The 13,853-nt window shown below is 44.4% G+C and overlaps 1 protein-coding gene and 1 long non-coding RNA gene across 3 annotated transcripts in view; one reads left to right on the forward strand and one right to left on the reverse strand.

Annotated features, from left to right (window-relative positions):
* Positions 1 to 2,611, reverse strand: part of LGALS3 (lectin, galactoside-binding, soluble, 3) — a 16,111-nt gene extending 13,500 nt beyond the window's left edge. The window contains exon 1 of one of the 2 annotated variants that reach the window (XM_014529251.1): positions 2,564 to 2,611. The gene's annotated coding sequence lies outside the window, so the exon portion shown is untranslated. The remainder of the gene's footprint in view (positions 1 to 2,563) is intronic. The other variant, XM_005881295.2, reaches the window with a different exon arrangement.
* The window catches only part of LOC106723907, a 39,753-nt gene continuing 26,249 nt past the window's right edge, over positions 350 to 13,853 (forward strand). The window contains exon 1 of the long non-coding RNA XR_001359648.1: positions 350 to 557. This is a non-coding gene — a long non-coding RNA (uncharacterized LOC106723907). The remainder of the gene's footprint in view (positions 558 to 13,853) is intronic.

Genomic DNA, 13,853 nt, shown 5'->3' on the forward strand with positions numbered 1-13,853 from the left:
GGACGGCCCCCCCCAGCCCCCCCGGGCCTGGAGCGTGGTCAGTTCACAATCCTCACCTAAGAGGTGCGGGGCGGGGGCGCGGGAAGGAAGAGTCTGCGAAGCACGTACTGCGCCTGCTTGCTTGTTTTAATGGTATTTACTTATTTTTTGATTGCTTGCTTGTTTTTTTTTAAAATATATTTTATTGATTTTTTTACAGAGAGGAAGGGAGAGAGACAGAGTTAGAAACATCGATGAGAGAGAAACATCGATCAGCTGCCTCCTGCACACTCCCCACTGGGGATGTGCCCGCAACCAAGGTACATGCCCTTTACCGGAATCGAACCTGGGACCCTTGAGTCCGCAGGCTGATGCTCTATCCACTGAGCCAAACCGGCCAGGGCATGATTGCTTGCTTGTTTTAATGGTGTTTGCTTATTTTTTGCCTGAATTGCAGGCAATCTCATCCCTTCTGCACTGACTTGACGTAATCCTTCTCTCAGAATCAAAGCCTTCCCAAGAAGTGCGCAGTCACTTGCGTCGGGGGAGGGGCCCTGTCCAGCTGTCTGAGATCCCAGGTGAGTTGCTCCCATGTTCGTTGCTTTCTGATGTGGACACATACTTCTCACACTGAGAGCTCATTTGTTTTTGCTCTTTGCTCCCCACTGCATCCTCAGCGTCTACCCAGTGTTTGGTGCGTAGCAGGTTCTCCGGAAATCTTTGCTTCATGAATGAATGAATGAGATAATGAATCACTTCCTAGAAAATCTATCTTTTTTCACAAAAGTTGGAGATGAAGGAGGGAACAGTTAAATACAAAATACCTTTAGTAAAGGGGGAATAGGGCACAGCTACTCCTCTAGGAAAGGCTGTTAAAAGAATATTGATGCTTGGGAGAGAGATTGCATGTAGTATTTGGTTTCATTTAAGTGGGTAATAGCTGACTGAAATGGTTAAGGACGTCCAAGATTAATTTTTTTTTAAGTTCAGATAATTAACTTTATTATCTGAAATGTATTAAGACTTGAATGTAAGACCTGAGAATATAACATTCCTGGAAAAGTCCTGGCCGGGTAGCTCAGTTAGTTGGAGCGTCGTGGCCATATACCAAGGTTGTGGGTTCAATCCCTGGTGGGGCACATACAGGAAACAACCAGTGAATGTGTGACTAGGTGCCGATGTCTTTCTCTCCCTTCCTCTCTCTCTCTAAAAATCAATAAATAAAAATGTTAAAAGAAATTCCGATAAGAAAACAGGGGGAAAGCTCCTTCACATTGGTCTTGGCAATGATTTGTTTGGACAACACCAAAGCACAAGCAGCACAAGCAAAAATAAGCAAGTGGGACTGCACCAAACTAAACAGCTGCACAGTGCGGGGTCCAGAACGAGTCACCCCAAGCTATGCCTCTGTAGTAAACAAACTGTTTTGAGCTAAAGGCAACTTTAGCTTCATGGTCAGGAGAAACATCTACCCTCTGCACCCCCTTTAACTGCTTAGAAGAATTTGAATTAGGGGCCTTGCCCGTAGAGATTATCAGTGGTAACTTTTTCAATTGACCTATATAGAAGGCAAACTTTCATTAACTAAACATCTGCTCTTCTTATCATCCTGGAATGACCCTTTGAAGCCCCCAAGGTGTGTTACCTCATTCCTAGCTCAGGATGTCATGTACCTCCATCCCCATTTCTATCTCGGAACCTCTCCTACATGTGGGACCTCTGACTCTCTCATGGATGTGTGGCTCCCATACATTTGTGTGTATTGAATTTGGTTATTTCCTCTTGCTAATCTGTCTCATGTCTATTTGAATATTAGATCAGGCAGAAGAACCTTGAGAAATTTTGTTCCTTTCCCACAATAGCAAAGGAGACAATCAATAAAATGAAAATGCAACCTACAAGAAAGGGAAAGAAGATTTGCAAACCGTATAGTTGTAAGAGGTTAGTCCTCCAAATATACATACACACAATTGTAAAAAAAACACACCTAATAATCCAATTTTTTAAACAGGCAAAGGACCTGAATAGACATACAAATTGCCAACAGGTACACCAAAAGGTGCTCAACATCAGTCACCATCAGAGAGATGTAAATCACCTCACACCTGTTAGAACGGCTACCACCAAAAAGACAAGACATAACAAATCTGGGCGAAGATGTAGGGAAAAGGAAACCCTAAGCACAGTTGGTGGGAATGTGAATTGGTACAACCATTATGGAAGACTGTATGGAGGTGCCTCGAAAAGTTAAAAATAGAACCACCATATGATCAAGCAAGCCTGCTTCTGGGTTTATATTTGAAGGAAATGAAATCACTATCGTGAAGAAATATCTGCACCATGCTCACTGCAGCATTATTGACAAGAGCCAAGACATGGGTATATCAATGTTTTTAAAATGTACGGCGCTAATGGGCTGCAATGTTTCTATGAACTTAGAAATTACAGAAAGTGACCCAAGTAGCCTTATCATGTTGGCGACTTGGGATCCGGGGATGTCAGAGAACAATGAGTACGTGATCCATAAAGCTGTAAGAAACCAGAAGGAAGCAAACTATTACATTTGGGCCTTCCCTGCTATGACCCTGCCCCTCGATTACCCCACCCAGGCCACGGGCGCCCCCTGGCTGGTCTTCCTTGCACACAAAACTCCCTCTCCGCTCGCATCCTGGCACAGGCTGTTGCCTGTATCTGGAACTCTCTTCTCCCATTATCTACTAACTCTCTCATCTCCTTCAAGTCTTTGCTCAAATATGACCTTCTCCATGCATGTAGGATGTTACCACTGTGTTTAAAATCGCAGCTCCAGGCCCTGGCTGGGTAGCTCAGTCGGTTAGAGCATCATCCTGCTATGCCAAGGTTTCGGGCTTCATCTCTGGTCAGGGCACATAAAAGAAGAAACCAATGAATGCATAAATAAGTGGAACAACAAATTGATGTTTCTCTCCCCTCCCTTTTCTCTCTCTCTCTCAAATCAATAAATACATTTTAAAAATAAAAATAAATAAAAGAATTGTTAAAAATTGCAGCTCCAACCTTCCCCAGTTCCTCATGCTGCTGATCCCCCTTTACACTGTTCTACTTTTTTCTAATTTTTTCATAGTATTTATCAATTTCCAGCATGCTATAGACTTTACTTATTTCTTATGTCTACTATTTATTGTTGGTGCCCCTGCCTTTCTTCCACTCCCCTCCCTGAACGCAGAATTCTTTGCTGTTTCCTATTTATTTATTTATTATTGTTTAAAGTATTACAAACAGCAGTACATATGTCTCCTTTTTCCCTCATTAACATTTTTAATTTTATTTTTTAATTGTAGTTGCCATTCAATATTATTTTATATTACTTTAAGGAATACACAAGAGTGGTTAGACATCTACATAATTTACAAAGTGATTCACACAATATAACCAGAACCCGCCTGGAACCATACAGAGTCATTACAACATCCTTACTACCTTCCCTATGTTGTACTTAACTCTCTATCCCTCTCCCTTCTTCTCTGTAAAAAATCAATAAAATATATTTTAAAAAAAAGTATTACAAACAGCAGTACATATGTCTCCTTTTTCCCCCATTGACTTCTCCCAGGACTCCCACCACCCCACACCACACCACCCCGACACATGCCCATGTGTCTTTGCTGTTTTATTGACTGGTACATGTTAGTCATTCAATGTTTGCTAAATGGTACATGTAGGCATTCAATATTTGCTAAATGACTAAATTCATATAGTGTGGAGATTGGCGGAAAATCCTTTGGCTGTTTGCTATTATCATTTTCAATGCTTTTCCACTGTAGTTAACTTTTTTTTTAAGTTTTATTGATTTCAGAGAGGACAGGAGAAGAAGAGAGTGATAGAAACATCAATGATGAGAGAGAATCATTAATCGACTGCCTCCTGCACGCCCCGTACTGAGTATCGAGCCCACAACCTGAACATATGCCCTGACCAGGAATGGAATCGTGACCTTCTGGTTCATAGGTCAACACTCAACCACTGAGCCATGCTGGCTGGGCTAGTTAGCTATTTAATGCCCCTTAAAAATGATAAAACATATAAGAGTGAAAACTTCAGTGAATGGGTTACTATGTTTGTAAAATACAATGAAAAAAATGTAATGTCTATTCCCCAGGAAACTGATTCAAGACTGACACTTATTTTGGATAAGTAGACCTAGTTTCAAAGCAACTTCATTATGAAGCAATTATCAGCCACCTCTTTAATACATTTTGCACAGGAAATTCAAATTGTGTATACTCTCTTTTTCGTTGGGAGAAATAGACAGGTAATATCATCTCATTTTACTGTCAGGGAAAGTGATTTGCTTATCTAAGCTCATCCTCCTTGTCCAGGGGCAGAATCCAGAGTCCTGACTTTTACAACTCAGCTGGAAAAACACTGAGCAAAGAATGCTTGCAGGGACTGGCTTATGTGAACTAGGGAGAAAACCAGGTATATCATCTGGTTCCTCAGTAATTCCTGTACTCCCTAAAATAACCAAATAATTAATAAATGGTGGAAAGACAAATTATTTCACCCAGTTTTCAGCCTAGGGGGAAATGTGGAATGAAGGACCCATTGCTGGGATTGAGAAGTCGTCTTGGCATCCTCTAGGGCAGTGATTCTCAACCTTCCTAATGCCGCGACCCTTTAATACAGTTCCTCATGTTGTGGTGACCCCCAACCATAAAATTATTTTCGTTGCTACTTCATAACTGTAATTTTGCTACTGTTATGAATCGTAATGTAAATATCTGATATGCAGGATGTATTTTCATTGTTACAAATTGAACATAATTAAAGCATAGTGATTAATCACAAAAACAATATGTAATTATATATGTATTTTCCGATGGTCTTAGGCGACCCCTGTGAAAGGGTCGTTCGACCCCCAAAGGGGTCATGACCCACAAGTTGGCGACCCACAGGTTAAGAACCGCCGCTCTAAGGTAAATTAGAAAGGTCCTTCGTGGCTGGTGCTGTTCTTGCCTCGTTGTTCCCTCCAAGCTGGCACACAGAAGTCACAGTGTGCTGGGGATGAATCACTGTGTGGCTGGGGACCAATTATGAAAACATGACCTCTCCTCTGAAGAGGGAACATGACAATCAATTTACATGAATGGATCATCTGCAATAAATGACTAACCTATGGGTGTTGAAAAGGAGTTACCCACAGGCATGGCCTTTGTCTCTTAAGAAAATGCTGTAAATCTTAAGACTTTGAGTCATGAGGCCACATAGGCAGGAGTGGCACCACTGCTCTTAGTGGATTAGCTGCTGGTAAATAAGAAAAAGGGATAGCCAATGGGCTGTTATGAAGATGACGGATGAGTCACCCCCTTATCTTTCTCTCTGGTAATCTTCGGTGATTTCAGGAATAGGTAAAGCTCATGCTCTTATTCTCTTACGCCCGGGCTCACATACACCTTGCACATACTGTGGTCAGACATATGTTTGGCTTCACTTCCTTACTTGCACATCCCCATGTATCCTTGGGTGCCAACTTCATGCCCCTTAAAGCTAACAGGATTTTGCTGTGATCAGGGTGTACATGGGAATTTAAATTTGTACCCATGCAATAAATGGCTCATTAGTACCCAACCTGAAGTCTATATAAACTCCTCCAAGATTATGTAGAAAGCAATCTAATAAAAATGATAAAAATATTGTCAAGTAACTTTTATGTATGAACTACTGTGCTATTGAAAATAAGGGACCAGGGCCAGCTGGCGTGGCTCAGTAGTCGAGCATTGACTATGAACCAGGAGGTCAGAGTCCGATTCCTGGTCAGGGCACATACCCAGGTTGTGGGCTTAGTCCCCAGTGTGGTGCGTGCAGGAGGCAGCTGATCAATGATTCTCTCTTATCATTGATGTTTCTATCTCTCTCTCCTTTTCCCTTCCTCTCTGAAATAAAAAAATAAAATAAGGGACCAGTGCAGTATTAGTCCTCAAGCAACAGGATGGCTGATTTCTACTAATACAGAGATTTGGGGACCCTGATAAAAATCCAGAACCATATGAGAGGCATCTCTCCAGGACCAGGAAGAGGAAGTTTGAGGGAGCTGGTGGCAATGCCAGAAGGCTGATCTGGATGAGTGGAACTTGGGTTAGAGTGAGCCAGGAGCAAGTAGGAAATGAAAATACTAATAAAAGCAAAGAAAGGGTTTTCAAGGATGATTTAAAAAGAGAAAGAAAAAAAATTTTTTTTTCTTTTGCAAGGCAAATATTTTTACTTCTGCAGAAAGGTATGTACCAACTCAGAGTCTGGCAGCACATACACTGAGTGGGTGGTCTGCTTGGGCTTTTATTCTGATGCATGTGATCTGTCCTTCACTCTTGATTGGTCACAGAGCTTAGGCTCACACTCTTACATGGTTGACTAATTTACAGGAAGGGGCTGACCTTTGCTGTTTCAAAATGGCAGCCCGCAGGGTTGCTGCAAGTCATGCAAACCAAAATGGCGGCTGCCTAAACTCTCTGCTTTGACAGAAAAGATTACTTGTTTATTCTCACAATTCCCCCCTTTTCTTATTTAACTCTTTTCTTCAAACTTGGTTAACATTCATTGACTTTCATGCTCTGCAGTGTCTAGAAGAAGATTATTTTGCTGTTTGGTCAATGCGGTTTCAATTAATAACTCTTTTCTTCAAACTTGGTTAACATTTGTTGACTTTCATGCTCTGCAGTGTCTAGAAGAAGATTATTTTGCTGTTTGGTCAATGCGGTTTCAATTAACCTTTGGATAAGACCTCTTATACATGGGATGATATAATATCCACTGCTGTCATTCCCTTCCATTCTCCAGACCATTGCTAAATCGGAGAAAGGACCCTCAATTCCAGAATTCTCAGCTGACTCATTGGCTAAAGTTGTTAATCCCTGTTGGGCCTTAGTGATGGTTTTGTCTGGAGCTGTGTTGTCAGGGATGAATGTACAACACTGGTCCCCAACATTACACAAACTCCTCCTTTTCTGCCAGAATCATATCCAAGGCCCATCTATTCTCCCACGTCATCCTCTGCTGGCATCTAGCTGCTCGCTGTCCCTTTAACTGCATCTCAAGTATAGTTAACAAGCCTTTGCTGGTCCTAGTAAATATAATTAATCTAACCATATTCTTGTTTACAGTGGACTACCAGAACAGGACAATCTGATTTCCAGTCTTGAACTCCTTGGCACTCCTCCTGGAACCCCAATGGGATCTATGTACATATAAGGATCAAAGGAGCCCCCCGGACTCTCTCCTCTTCCTAGTCTGTCTGTCCATTGAAAAAGGTTTACGATAAGCCAACGTGAAAGAGATAGCCAATTGTATCAGAGCACAAGTCCCACTTTATTTGCTGGGCAAGGCCCAAGTAAGGGTCCCCCATAACACCACCAGACATCAGCACAGGGTATCGACAGTGCAGCACGATTGGCTTCTGAGGATACTCGGCCATTTACGTATCTGGATAAATGTCTCATAAACTCTGAGCACTGTTCCTCCCCTTGAGAGGCAGGAGGTATAGTTTACGTTGGAGGACGGGGCCCGATCGGGGCCTGATCGTTTTGTGGAATCCCTGCTCTTTACCTTTGTTGGATGGGAACAACAGGGAGAGCATCAGCCAACGTGAAAGAGATAGCCAATTGTATCAGAGTGCAAGTCCCACTTTATTTGCTGGGCAAGGCCCAAGTAAGGGTCCCCCATAACACCACCAGACATCAGCACAGGGTATCGACAGTGCAGCATGATTGGCTTCTGAGTATACTCGGCCATTTATGCATCCGGATAAATGTCTCATAAACTCTGAGCACTGTTCCTCCCCTTGAGAGGCAGGAGGTATAGTTTACGTTGGAGGACGGGGCCCGATCGGGGCCTGATCGTTTTGTGGAATCCCTGCTCTTTACCTTTGTTGGATGGGAACAACAGGGAGAGCATCTTACAGGCAGCATTTCCCCAAGCAGTTTCCTCCTGATACAGGGCAAGCACACATTCCACCCCGTTACTGGCTGAGGTCCATCCGAATGGGGATGGGACCACTTGGGCCTCTAGCCTTCCTGCTGCTCAAGTGTAACAGTTGCTTTTATTCAGGGCTCATACAGAATATTTAATCCATTCTACCCAGGCATTCATTCCCTTATATCCTACTACTGTTTGCATGGTGATGGCAGTGGCCTAGGGGATCTTGTCTTGTGACATCTATTCCTAAATCTAGTCCTAGCCAATTTTTTGGCCTAAAGGCCGAAATATCCAAGTCATTCAAGTTATCTATGATCAATAACTTAACTGGGTAAGCACGATCTGGATTGTACACATTTCCCAGGCCCACATTGTAAGTCCCTGCAATTTGCCATACCTAAGGCAAATAGACAGCTTACAGTTTCTTTAATGTTAATTTCAAGGGGCTATGTCCTGGTATGGCCGTCCGAGTTGAGGTGTCTCCACCAGAGAAGCTGGTGGTCAGCCCTTAACCCGTGTGTGATGGGGCCAACCTCCTTCTGCAGTCTGAACAGCAGTCTCTGTGGTAGAGTCCTTCCCAGGAGGGTTCCAACTTGTTTCCTTTCCAAGTCTTGATTAGAATGAATATAGTCTCCCAGTGGATGGTAATGAACCGGAAACTCAAGAGGAGGGCTTTGAGCCAGAAGGCCTTCTAACTTGAGAGACATTAAAGCAGAAGAGATACCCAGTACACAGTTCTTAAGAAATTGGTCCCTAGTCTCCATTGTAGGAAGATCTTGAGGCATTCCAGGGCCTCATGGAATCACCGAAGGCCAATTCTAGGTCAAGAAAAAAAGTTTAACTCCATTTCTCCTTGGGTATGGTCAGCAAATGACACTAATTGGACTTCTGCTATCTGTCTCCCTGAGTACTTTGATATAAGCTATTTGCCCTCTGGTTAGGGATGAAAAATGCAAATCATTTACTCGTAAGTGTTTCCAGTTTAGGGAAGATGGGATTTACTAGGTAGCTCCAAATAGCCCTTTAACCATCTCAGTTTCCCTATTCTACTGGTCCTGGCTTACTGGAATGTGTTATTTATATAACTTACAAACTACCCTTCCTCACAAGCCTTACAACTTTCAGAACCCACTTTTTCCTTCAAAATGACACCAGGAGAGCCGATTTTTAAGTTGGAAAATAGAATTGTGACCCTGGAAGTAGAGATGAGAAACTACCCAGAAGCGAGCACAACAAGGCCAAATAAGGAAAGAACATCTCACAAAAGATGAAGCTCTTATGAGGTATAAACAAAAGTAGTATATTGATGGTAAGTCTTACAGACAGCAGAATACAGGAATAGCCAGAAAAGGGGAAACAAACAGATCTTTCCAGTTTTCACATTTGGACACTTGGGAACTGATGGCAAGTTTAGTAATTCTGTGTCCACAGACTGTCGACACTTCTAGGTGACAAGTGAAAAGGTGAGTCAGGCATTGGGACATTTGGCCTATTTGATGCCAACACTGGATTTGGAGTTTGAAACATGTGGAACATGTGGCTGGCAGACGGGGGATTGAAGGAGATGCTGGGTGTCATGGGGACACAATTAATGCTTTGAAGACAGAGCAATTTCCAAATCCAGAACAAAATGACTGGGCCTATATGCTGTTTCTATTTTGTTATGTGCACATATGCTCTTCATTTCAGAAGTGTTTAGTGGGGGTCCTAACATATGCCTCAACCACTTCACAAAAACCACCCCTTCCAACTCATCAAATGAACAGGTTCAGCAAAACCTGGTCAACAAATGAAATGGGGTCGGTGGCAGTGACATGCCAAATGCTGGTTTGCAAGGTTCCCTGCCAAACTGCATACCCTCAGGGGTGCAGTGGAGGTCATAACCCGCTTAGGAGGGGACCCTTCCCCGTTCTTGGATGGGGAAGCAGCAGCACTAGGGAGTGAAAGGTCTCCCTGATGCGACAGCAGGTGGAAAGGCCCTTCCCCAGCCCAGCCTCAGCCCTTTCTTGTGTGTCCTTCAAGCCCCACCCCAGGCCTGCCTTCTGCATTAGCTACCACCAAAACCCACATTCCAACCACAGCCACTTCTCTATGCCCACAGAGCTCTGGCATACCCGCCAGACCCATCGTAGCTTCTGCCAGTCCTGCTGACTGAGCCCAGATCTAGGGTGTGTGCACTCAACCACTATGCAAACTGCCTCTTTGAGGAAACATAAAATGAGGGAAAGGGATAGAGTGTATTAGTTTGTTGGCGCTGCTGTAACAAAGTACCACCGAATAGGTGGTTTAAAGAACAGAAATGCATGTTCTCCCAGTTCTGGAGGCTGGAAGTTGGAGATCGGTGTATTGGCAGGGTTGGTTTCTTTCAGAGGCCTCTCTCCTTGGCTTGCAGATGGCTGTCTTCTCCCTGTATCCTCATGTGGTCTTTTCTCTCTACATGTCTTTGTCCAAATTTCCTCTTCCTATAAGAATACCAGTCATATTGGATTAGGACCCACTCTAATGACCTAATTTTAATTTAATTACCTCTTTAAAGACCTTATCTTCAAATATGGTCACATTCTGAGATACTGTGTGTTAGGACTTCAACACATCACTTTTGGAGCGGCACATTCAGCCCATAACAGGGAGAGAATGGAAAGGGAGAGGGAGAGGAAGTTGTTATTTTAGCAAGTGTGCTCAGGGGACATTTCTCCAAGGAGGTGATATTGGAGTTGAGACCTCAATAATGAGAAGGGTGCCGCTATGTAAAGATCTCAGGAAAGAGAGGACAGCAAGAATAACACTGAGAGTGGCAACAGAGACAAGTGACAGAATAGATATCGATTGGACATTTTTCCTGCCCACTTGTCTGAGAATTCCCTCCATGCCATCCTCACAGAGGTGGCTCCTGCCAGCCATGTTGGTACTTTGTGACCTTGCACCCCAGCTGGAGTTGATAAAATCAGGAGTGAGCTCTTGAAACAAGCTGGCCATTTTTTAATATATTTTATTGATTTTTTACAGAGAGGAAGGGAGAGGGGTAGAGAGTTAGAAACATCGATGAGAGAGAAACATCGATCAGCTGCCTCTTGCACACCTCCCACTGGGGATGTGCCCGCAACCAAGGTACATGCCCTTGACCGGAATTGAACCTGGGACCCTTCAGTCCGCAGGCCGATGCTCTATCTACTGAGCCAAACCGGTCAGGGCCAAGTTGGCCATTTGGATTTTCTCACCTGGGAGCTTGGATTTGGGCCCTGGAGAGATCATCAGTCAGTTGGTATATGTGGCTGTGTCTGTACCAGGAAACTTGGGAACCACAGGAAATGCTCTGCCTCACGAAATGAGGAGCAGAGAAAGACGGTTGGTAGAGACGAATCAAGAATCTGCACAGGAAAAGGGGGGAAAAAGCATCTGCATGGAGAGGAAGATGAGACACACAGAGAGTTCTGAAGTATTTCTGTCCGTTTCCAGGCCCTTGCAGGGGCCTAGTCTCATTTCTGCATTTGGATTTTATATGTGACTCTTGCCCCGCCTACCCCTGCCCTTTTCTGTTGGGGCTTGCTGAAGCTGGTCGCTTGCCAGCAGAAAGCCCCAAAGCAGCCCTCAAGAGACCTCAGTGAGGGCCATGTGACTTGTGGGAGGCTGGGTCCTCTGCGTGTGTTGCTCCAGACTTGAGCCAGACAGAGCTGGCTTTCAGTGTTGTTGCCATCGCTACTGCTCTTTGACTCATGTTCCAGAATTTCCCCACTGAAACCCACACTGCCACCCATGGCTCAGGGGCCCTAGAGACACCCTGCTCCCGGGAAGGCTTTCATGGGAACTGCATTGGGCTGGGCTGTCTCTGCTAAGCTGCCTGTCCACTGTTGGCTCAGGCTTGCTCAGATCCACAATGTTCTGGTCTTCACCCCTAACAAATCCTCTGGAGTCTGGCCTCCACTTCGCTGCATTCTCCAGGACTGTCACTCTGCTTACCACTCCCTCAGCAGATTCTGTCTTCTTCTTTTCTCTCTCCTAAAATCATACTCTCCACTCCCCAAACACACAGGCTTACTTTGTATGGATTTCCCCCAGCGTTTTACTAAAGGTGGAACAGTCAAAAATATTCTCAGGGTACGTCTTCTCCAACCTGCCTGTTAGGTTAGGAGAAGCAGAGAGGAGTCAGCTGGAAAGCTGTCTGCCACCAGCTATTGATAAGCATCTCTTGCCTCCGCCTCAGTGGAGCCCCAAACAGAGCTCTGCCTCCAGTGCGGTGGCAGGGTGGGGCGGAGCAGGACTGACAGGTTCCTGCTCAGAGATCCTTCCAGATCTGTACATCTGGAACGTGCTGTGCGGATTTTCAGTGCATCTGGTACTTAGCAACTATAAATGTTTGGGGGATGTGGTTTATGCAGAAAGTAGGAGAACCTAGAGAGATTTCTCTTTGCACGTTTGAAGGGCAGGCCAGGTGCTCTGAATCTACAAAGGCAGAACTGAAGTCATAAACCTTAAAGAGAAGCTAAGAGGTATATTGTTGTGCCTGGATATTTTTGGACAAACTGTGAAGTCTGTTGCCCACAAAAGCACATTCTAAATCACACCCAGAAAATGTGGCAGCAGAGTGGTAGGTATTTTTCAGGAGCGGGCGGATGCTTTCTCTTCCAACTTGTAAGTCAAAGCTCTCCAAGTCCCTTGTTATTGGTATTAGTTGCAATGATATTCTGCACTGACCCTCAGACCTCATGCCCTCGTCCCATCAGGACTATAGGTCAAGAGTCTTACAATCAAATAGCGAGCTTCTGGTTTTTTGTTCTACATCTAGCACAGAATTGGCGGGGTGGGAATTGGGTCAGGAGAAGTGCAGTGCACGTTTCTAGAGATGAGAATGAGCATTATAACATTTAAGTTAATAAAAGCCCTTGGGGGGGCGGGCGGAGAAAAAGTCAGAGCTGGGTAATTGATTCCTGGCGATGTACGGTAGATCAGGAGAAAACGTACCTGCTACTGCAATAGTATTCCAGAAGGTAAACTATTATTTAGTATTTAGGATCTACCCCATGCTAGAAGTGGAGGATATAAAAGTAAGACACGTTCCCTGCTTTCAAGGAACCCCCAACTATTGAGTCAGACAAATACGCTACAGCGTGATAGCTGCTGGCGCAGAGGGGTGTGGCACGTGCTATGGGAGGACAGAGCAAGGAACAATGCATTCTTCCTGGGAGTGGGGAGAGTGGGGCAGGGCAGTGAAAGCAACAGGGCATGCAAGAGTACAGGCTGAGATGGAAATGCGGATCTGAACTCAGGAGAGACTCAGACCGGAGCTATGATGACAGAGAGTGTCACTGAAGCCTGGAAAGTGAATGCTATCTCCCAGAATGGACAGAGACAGGGACAGTTGAGGACAGAACTCCAGGAGCACCACTCTCTCAGCGGTGTAAGGAGAGAGAAAAAGCACTGTCCGAGAAGGAAAGAAGATGAGCAGGTGGAGGTAGTCAGGGTGTTAGACACTGTGGGGAGGTTGAGGTTTCTGTAACGGGGAGATCCTTGTTGCCAGTATTGAGGGAGCATTTTCAGTGGGTGTCAGTGGGAACCAGCTTACACTGTTTTGAGGCTGCAAAGAAGGTGAAGAATCTAAAACTATTCTTTCAAGATGTTTGGAGGCAGGGTTAAAGGGGGACACCGGAGCATGTTGGGAGGAAAGATCTAGTGAACAGGAAGAGATTGAAGTCGGAGGGAGGAAGCCACTGGTATACAAGGAAGCAAGAGGGATGAATTAAGAACAAGGAGGATTTCTTCTCTGGAAAAATAAGCAGTTATCATTGACTGTAATTTTACGTCTATTGGTGTGGTTCTTATCACTAGTTCTCTCTTTTTTTTCCCATCTAAACCCCCACATCCATCCTGTTTGGCAACCATCAGCTTGCTCTCTGCATCTGTGGTTCTGTTTCTGTTTTATTTATTAATTT

This window comes from Myotis brandtii, unplaced genomic scaffold, assembly GCF_000412655.1.
Source record: "Myotis brandtii unplaced genomic scaffold, ASM41265v1 scaffold675, whole genome shotgun sequence".
Taxonomy (NCBI): domain Eukaryota; kingdom Metazoa; phylum Chordata; class Mammalia; order Chiroptera; family Vespertilionidae; genus Myotis; species Myotis brandtii.